The sequence below is a fragment of the Cyprinodon variegatus genome, unplaced genomic scaffold, assembly GCF_000732505.1.
Source record: "Cyprinodon variegatus isolate N-32 unplaced genomic scaffold, C_variegatus-1.0 Scaffold971, whole genome shotgun sequence".
Taxonomy (NCBI): Eukaryota; Metazoa; Chordata; class Actinopteri; order Cyprinodontiformes; family Cyprinodontidae; genus Cyprinodon; species Cyprinodon variegatus.
In genome coordinates, this window is record NW_015151424.1 from 282,197 (window position 1) to 289,746 (window position 7,550).

A 7,550-nucleotide genomic window follows, 5' to 3' on the forward strand; every position below is an offset into this window, starting at 1 on the left:
AAAAAAAAAGTAATTTTCTGTTTTATTTTATTCTTGGATCGGGCCTTAAAGGGTTAACTCATACAATAATGTATTTATCCAGAGACAGTATGGGCTTTCTTACAATACTGAATGCTCTATAATTACATTTCTGTTTTTTTGGGGGTTTTTTTTTTTTGTTGTTGTTGTTGTTGTTTTATTATGCACATCTGCTAGCTTTTTATATTAAAAATCTATAATATTACAGCAGCACATGATCAACGTTTTCAAAAGCCTGTTTAAAAGCTCCAAATGAGGCTTCAGATCATACAGCTACAATTACACTGTCATTGTTTTACAGGCAGAATTATCATTTGCTGATTCTTGTCCTTTAACTACTTATGGATACACAGGAATACAGTCAACAGTGTCAACTCCTCTGAGATAGGAGGGGATGCAATTGTTCGCAAGAAACTGCCGAAAATTGCATCCCCCTTGTTTTTAACTTAAACATTGCCCCACGTGCAGGAAATTCACACTGGTAGCTCAGTACACATGTGTAAGCAGGTAGTAATAGTTACATCCGCTAAAAGTGTATATTTCTGTAAAAAAGCAGGGGATGCATTTTTTGGCAAGGACCTGCCACAAAATGCATCCCCATTGTTTTTCACCTAAGAAGTGTCCTTACTTTCTCTGCACGAGTTGTTAAATTCTACTAACTTTATTAATTTCTGTTGCTGAAGTGATTAATTGTTGACTAATTGATTAACTGTTTGATTACTTTTTCTTGGTGACAAACCTGGGGGTCATTTACTTTTGCCCTGCTTGTGGATAGTGACGGTGAGGATGTCAGTGAGCAGGCATGATCATTTGGAGCCCCATTTAAGTAGAATGAGGAGATTGTTTTTCTTGAATTTGTTTTTTTGTTTTTCAGGCTGTGCTTTTAACAATCCTTACACGTTAACATGTTTTCTTCCAGGACAGGCTGGCAAAAGTCTCATCCTTCATTGTGTTTGTTTAAGATGTGCATTAACCCTTATTTACCCTGCAGGTGCAGAAGTTCTGGTAAAAGAAATGAACAACTTGGCTGAGAGCCGCCAGAGAGAGAGAGGGGTTCAGATGGTTGAAACCTTCTGATAAGAGCATTTGAATAGGTTCTGACTGACTGGACTGACTTGGTTAATAACTGGACTGGATCGGAACCATGGATTAGGACTTCAGAGAGTCAAGTCAGCTTTTATTGTCATTTTCTACATATGTACAAGACATACAAGGGAAATGAAATTACGTTTACTCTCTGCAATATACAAATATACAAGAAATATACAAGACTGACATTTAAAAACTGACATAAAGTGCAGGACATGACAGGTAACAGTGGTAAGATAAGTGGTAAGATGGTGTAAGAACGCAGCATGCCAGATACAGTGTTTAGAGATTGTGAGCTGCATGTTTTGTTTCTGGCTGAAGGCCATTCTGGTGAGCTCTGAGTTTGTTTTAATTCCTCTCTGGTTCTAATATTACCTATGAGGTACAGATGGATATGGTGGTTTGAAGCTCGAGGACTTTTATTGGGGTGGAATTGCACACCCATTAAGAGCGGTCATGCTGACAGAGGCATTAAGTGAATGACATGAAAAACCAACAACTTTTTGGAGAAATCTGAGGCACCACTGGGGTTTTTGTTGTCTTACATGTTTGTCGTTGTTTGTGTCTGTATGTTTCTCTTTTTATGTTTGTTTACTAAAATTTTGAGAGTAGATGAATTTGGCCTTATTAGATTTATAGGCTTAGGTTACCTAGTCTAAAGTAAATTAAAATAATGTGCGCATAGGAAACTAAAACAGCTTTCCTTTAATTAGATGAAACCCAAATTGTAGTTAAATGCTGAAACTGTGGTCTTGAGTGACATTTGGTCTGTGAAGTTTTGATTGTGATTACTTTCGATCCCTGATTCATGATACATCATCAATTATAGATGCTCTCTGAGTCACCTGGTCCTTCAAAGATGTGTCGCTTTCTGTGTTTTAAGTTATCGGAAAAAACGGTAATTTATCAGGGTGAGTTGTTAGGTTTATTCTTTAGAAATCAAGTGTATTGTTACTCTGTTAGCCAGATTAGAGGGAGTAGAAGGCCTTCCTTCACATTGTGGATGTCACTGTGTGTACTAAATAAGACAGCCTTCTTGTGCTGATGAAGGTTCTCAGTCAGCCAGGTCATAGTCATTCCGTAAAAATTCAAAAAATATCCACTTGTCCAGTGGATATTTTTTTTATTTTTACGGAACAGCCTTCTTTTCTTTTAAAGATACACAGGATATGAACACATCTTGGCAGTGGACTGAAAAAGGAGAGCTATCTGTAATCCTGAGGCATAGAGGCAAGATGCATGAAGGTCAGGGCATGGATGGCATGTCAGTTTCTGACACGGACAGTTAAGCATCCACCTGATGCAACACATAGACTCATGAGCTATAAGAAGCAGGAGATGACCTTGTTCAGGGCTCAATTTTGGCCGGATGCCAACGTTCGCCAATGTTCTTTAGCCCACAGCTGTGCTGACTCCAAGCAATTTCTCTGTGCTGTTACGACCTGACCTGGAATAAACTCTGTTACTTTTTTACTCACATTTTATAGTCCTTTTTATATGGTTTTACCCAGTTTTAGATAAGAGTAGTAGATAACTTGCTCCCAGAAAAAGAACTGGAGGGGAAGTTCCGAGGTGCAACCGCTTTCAGAGGGACCAAACTTCCTTATTTAACGCTGTAGTTTTATCTATTGACACTTTTTAAGCCAGTTTAGACCCCACTGTGAAACCTCCAAACATTCCTTAGTCTTCCCTGCTGGAGAGACTATATGAGGGGGGAGGGGATTCACCTATAGAAGGGACCTGAAGGGTTTCGTTATTATGCTTTGCTAACAATGAGCACAAACATAAATATTAAAGCCATATATTTATTTAAAGTTTTGCAAGAGTTAAAAAATAGACTCATATTTATACAAAGTGTTCAAATATACCTTTTAGTGATGCATTTGTAAAGTGTTTAATAGAAAAGAAATTACATGTATCACATGTGCAAACAATAGTAAGTTCTGTATGACTAAAGTCCAGGATTATGTTAAAACTATATCCTCTTTTGCGGCAAACCAACACGACTATATCCCAAAAATAAAAGTAACTTCTAGGTCAATGTTTTAGTATTTATACGCCTAAATTACTTTTCTTTCTGACATGAAGCATTTTGTAAACTATTGACAGTTTTCTCTCTTAATCAACTTAAAAATCACATTTTAGGCAAACATTAAATTAAACTCACCTGTAAAGTTTCATGGCGATCCACTTTTCAAGATATTCCCTACAGAAGGACTAAACTTTCTCTTGCAGTTCTCACTGCACTTCAGACTTCCACACCTTTTAAACAAGTTTGGACTCCACCCACAGGGAAACTTGGCAGATTTCCAAAACACACCTTAGTTTTACATGCTTCACCTGCTCAACTCTTGTTTTGCAGATTAGTTTTTTGATTAATACAATAAAATTACACTATCTGTGACTTTTTCTAATATTTCCCAAGTTCAGTGTCCTTCAGTTGGTTTGTGTGAAAGCTTTGTTAATACAAGTAAAAAGATGATCATGCATTGGGCAGAAGATATTTTTCTTTTATGCATTTTTCAGCAGTCCAAAGAATTTCTCCATTAGCAGACATTGACATGCTTTTCAGATCATGTGACCAGATGCCTGCTTTGAATTGGATTTGTCATGATCTTGGCACTGATGCCTGGCTTACTAATTCCATTCACCTGTCTAACTCTGCATGGTTTTTAATCACTGCTATTCTGATCAACCTTCCCCTGCCTCTATTTAAGATGCTTGCATCCAGCCATAAGGGTGAGGTTATTCTTGTTCTCTCTGGCCAGTTGTGAGAGTGTTTTTAGTGTACATGAGTGTTTCTATTTACCTGATCCTGAACTGTTATGCCTCTCAACCACTGCGCCTCCCTGTTCCTGTTCTGATCTATTTGCCTGACCTGACTTCAGATATATTTTCTGATTTAATAACTTCTAATTATTGAAAAAAAAATATATATATATATGTATTGCATAATGTCTTTGTTTTAATTTATTTATTTATTTTTTTTTTATCAAAACCCCTGTGTGTTCCTGCAGACTATTGGGTCCAGTAAAATATATCACCAGCAGTTTGTCTAGCTAAATATGCTTAACTACACAGCAGTTGTTAGGGTTGCCGGATGTTGTCGTGGACCCAAACCATCGTATTTTGCAAGTATATTTTTTATATTTATATCTTTTGTAGCCAGCGCACGTGGATGACGTCATACACACTCCTGTTTGTTTAAAAACTATAAATATAAAAAATATAACCGCTGATGTCTGGGGGACAGTGATTCGCCTACATGTTATGAATGCTGGCGTACCATAAAGAATAAATGATGAACAGTTTAGAAAGGAAAACATTACTTGGATATTACAAAACCGAATATCTTCAGAACAGCTCTAAATGACACAAAACTACCCTGGGTGACCAGAACATGATGTTATAATGTAAAATCAAGTGCCCAATGTCAAAAAACCAGTGTTCTCCTTTAAAAGGCTTAGCAGGGGAGTCATTGGAGGAGTACATCTTAAAGTTACTGACAAAGAGACTCTAGAAAACATAAGTGGTGCAAAAGTTAACGGTTAAAACGGTTAGTGAAACGGTTAAAAACAACAAGAAATGGAGAAAGAATGAAGATGAGCAATTACCCAGTCAGGTTTTCATTGGTTATATGAGCTGCAATGTCAAAATGTACAATCTTCCACCTTTGTGAAGCTTCAAATGCCAAAAATTCTGACATATAGCAGCAGGATGTAAGGGGAAACATCGATGTGGAAGGTGTGCTGGAGAGCACAAATATAAAAGGGGGAAAGAAGTAAAAATTAAATGGAGTCTAGGCAGTAGTTCAACTGAAGATATTATTTGCTCTCCTACATCCACCTGCGGCACAGTCAATCAGCTTTGAACCACATCTCCGCCAAAGCCAATCAGCATCCAAATTTCATCTTTAAAGGCCTCCGATCTGCACTGGTCTGCTCCTGTGTGCAGGCGATGGATGCGCTGTCTGACTTCATTCAGATGACACTGTTTCAACCCACCTCCATCCCCTCCTCCACCATTGCAGCTAAAGCTTCATCAGCGCGTCATTCCTCCCGGACTCTAACTGCATTCTGCGTCTCATTTCAACCGGTCTGGCATAAAACTGCCATGTTGAGCCTGTATCTGCCAGGGTTTTTTTTTTCCCCAACAGGGAGTTTTTCCTCTCCACTGTCGCTCCATGTTTGCTCATCATGGACAGGCTCTTTCAACCTGTGTTATTTAACTGGACTTCCATCTTCCAGGTCTCTGAGTGAAGTTCTAGTATCAGCTCACACAATCCACTGGATCTCCCCATAAATCTCAGCAGACCGTCTCTTTAACCAACAGTCTACAGACTGACCAACTTCATCTATCTCCACTCCACCACTAGTTTCAGGCCTGGGGGGAACAGCCCTGTTCTTTATTCCTGTTCATGCATATCTATCAGAATGAAGCTCTGTGTTTCCTGCCAAGGTCTGAGCGCCAAAGACAAGTAATTGTATCAATACATTTTTTCTAATTGTCTTTTCTCTTCGTGTGAAATTTTCTGATTTAAATGCACTGTGGACGAGACAATACTGCTACATATCAAGGATATGAAGGGAGTAAAAGATCTGAAGAAATTAGAAAAGTGAAATTAGAGCTTGGAATAACTTATGTTGAATCTGCAAAAAGGATCCCATCCTAGTCAGAAAGACACAAACCAACAGTTAAGCAGATTACAAGTTTAAACCTCTTGAGCAGTGTTCCAACACTCCAGAAGATTTATTGATTATTAAACAGAAATATTTTGTACTTTTCATGGTACAAGTGATCAATTGTAGTGCTCAGACAACAAGGAAAAAAAAAATCAGAATAATAGCGAAAGCTGCTGAAAAGTATCTTGAAGTGAAAGATTTAAACTGGGATATGGTTGAAAGTATGATGGGAAAACGAGTAGGACCATCAGAAACTGGCAGAGTCGATAACTTAAAGATAAATTAGAAATTATGAGACAGAATGTGATTAAGTTTTTATTATGTTGGGTTAAATTAAGCAGTTCAGAAAATATTATTTTGTATTTTATTTATTATTTCATTTTTCTGACGGTTAGTCTTGTTTCCTGTTTCCTTGTTTAACTCCTTATCAGTTGGTGCCGGTAATGCACTTTTAACTAGTTTGCTAACCGCCATAAAACCTTATAAGAAGAAGTCAGAAAGTTGGGATATACGGAAAACCATATAGTTCCTAGTGGCGGCTAGGAATATCAGGAGGTCCCTATGCTAACTGCATTAGCGCTAATAAGCATCCATCCTGAATCTAAATAAAATATAAAGGGGTTTGCAGAGAACAGACCACTTCACCCCACCCATTGCTGCTTATTATGAGCTGCATCATATAATGTACTGAATTACAATAGGTGCTATGGCAGCAACATGTTGACTGGTTAAGAGTGTTTGATAAATATAAAATAAAATATCCTTGATTTTTCCATTCTGAAGAAAATGGGTTGTGACTGTGATGAAGTAAAAGACAATAAAGACTCAGAAGTGGATCGTCTGTCTTTTGGAATCTTTTATTCCTCCAGATCAGAGAAACACAACAGAATCTGGATAGATCACCGATCTATGGAGCTCTGACAGTAAAACTGTTCTGAAATAGTAATTAGTACAGACCAGAACATCACAGCAGAATGTATTGAAATTATTTTATCGGAATTGGAATGAGGACTTAGTGCAAAGTTTGGCCTGATGATGCTCTAAGCATTGATAATCTGACTGAAATTATTATGTTCTGAATTATAAACATATCTGTTTTTAGCTTTTTAAAATCATTTTTAACTAAATTATAAGGCCCAGTGTGAGTATTTACTGACATGTCCTGGTGTTACTACATTATTGTTCGGTTTATTTGCTGTTCTGTGTAAGTTGTGATTTAGATCTAAAGTGTTTGAAGTGTTCAACAAGACTAAATTTGTATATTTCAATGGACAACAAATGTTGTCAATATTACACATAATGTATCATTTCTGCAGTAGTTCTCTACTGAATACATTAAAATTAAGTTGTATTAAATTATGTGATTTTAGCACATCATTAATGAAAGTAAATAGAGAACAGGCATTAAATAACTCAAAATCAAACCATTTGCCCATAAACAGCAGTAGACGGGCAGCTGAGGGCTGCTGGCTTTGTGATACCTTGTGAAAGCCACATGCCAGTGAAAGTGCTGCAGGAACTGCCACTACCAGCCACACATTAAACTCAGCCAGTTGAAATGTTGTGGATAAAATCTTTGCATCTGTGGTTGTATGCATATTTTTTTCTCTATCAAAATATTACAGGAATGCTGGGTACGTTTTCTTCAGAGGGGAGATGGAGACATTCTGCCTTTTTCATCTCCTCCATAAAGGAGCATAAAGCCTCCTATGCTGTGCAGCAGTGTTGCTGATTCAGATACATGACCTATTTAATAGATAG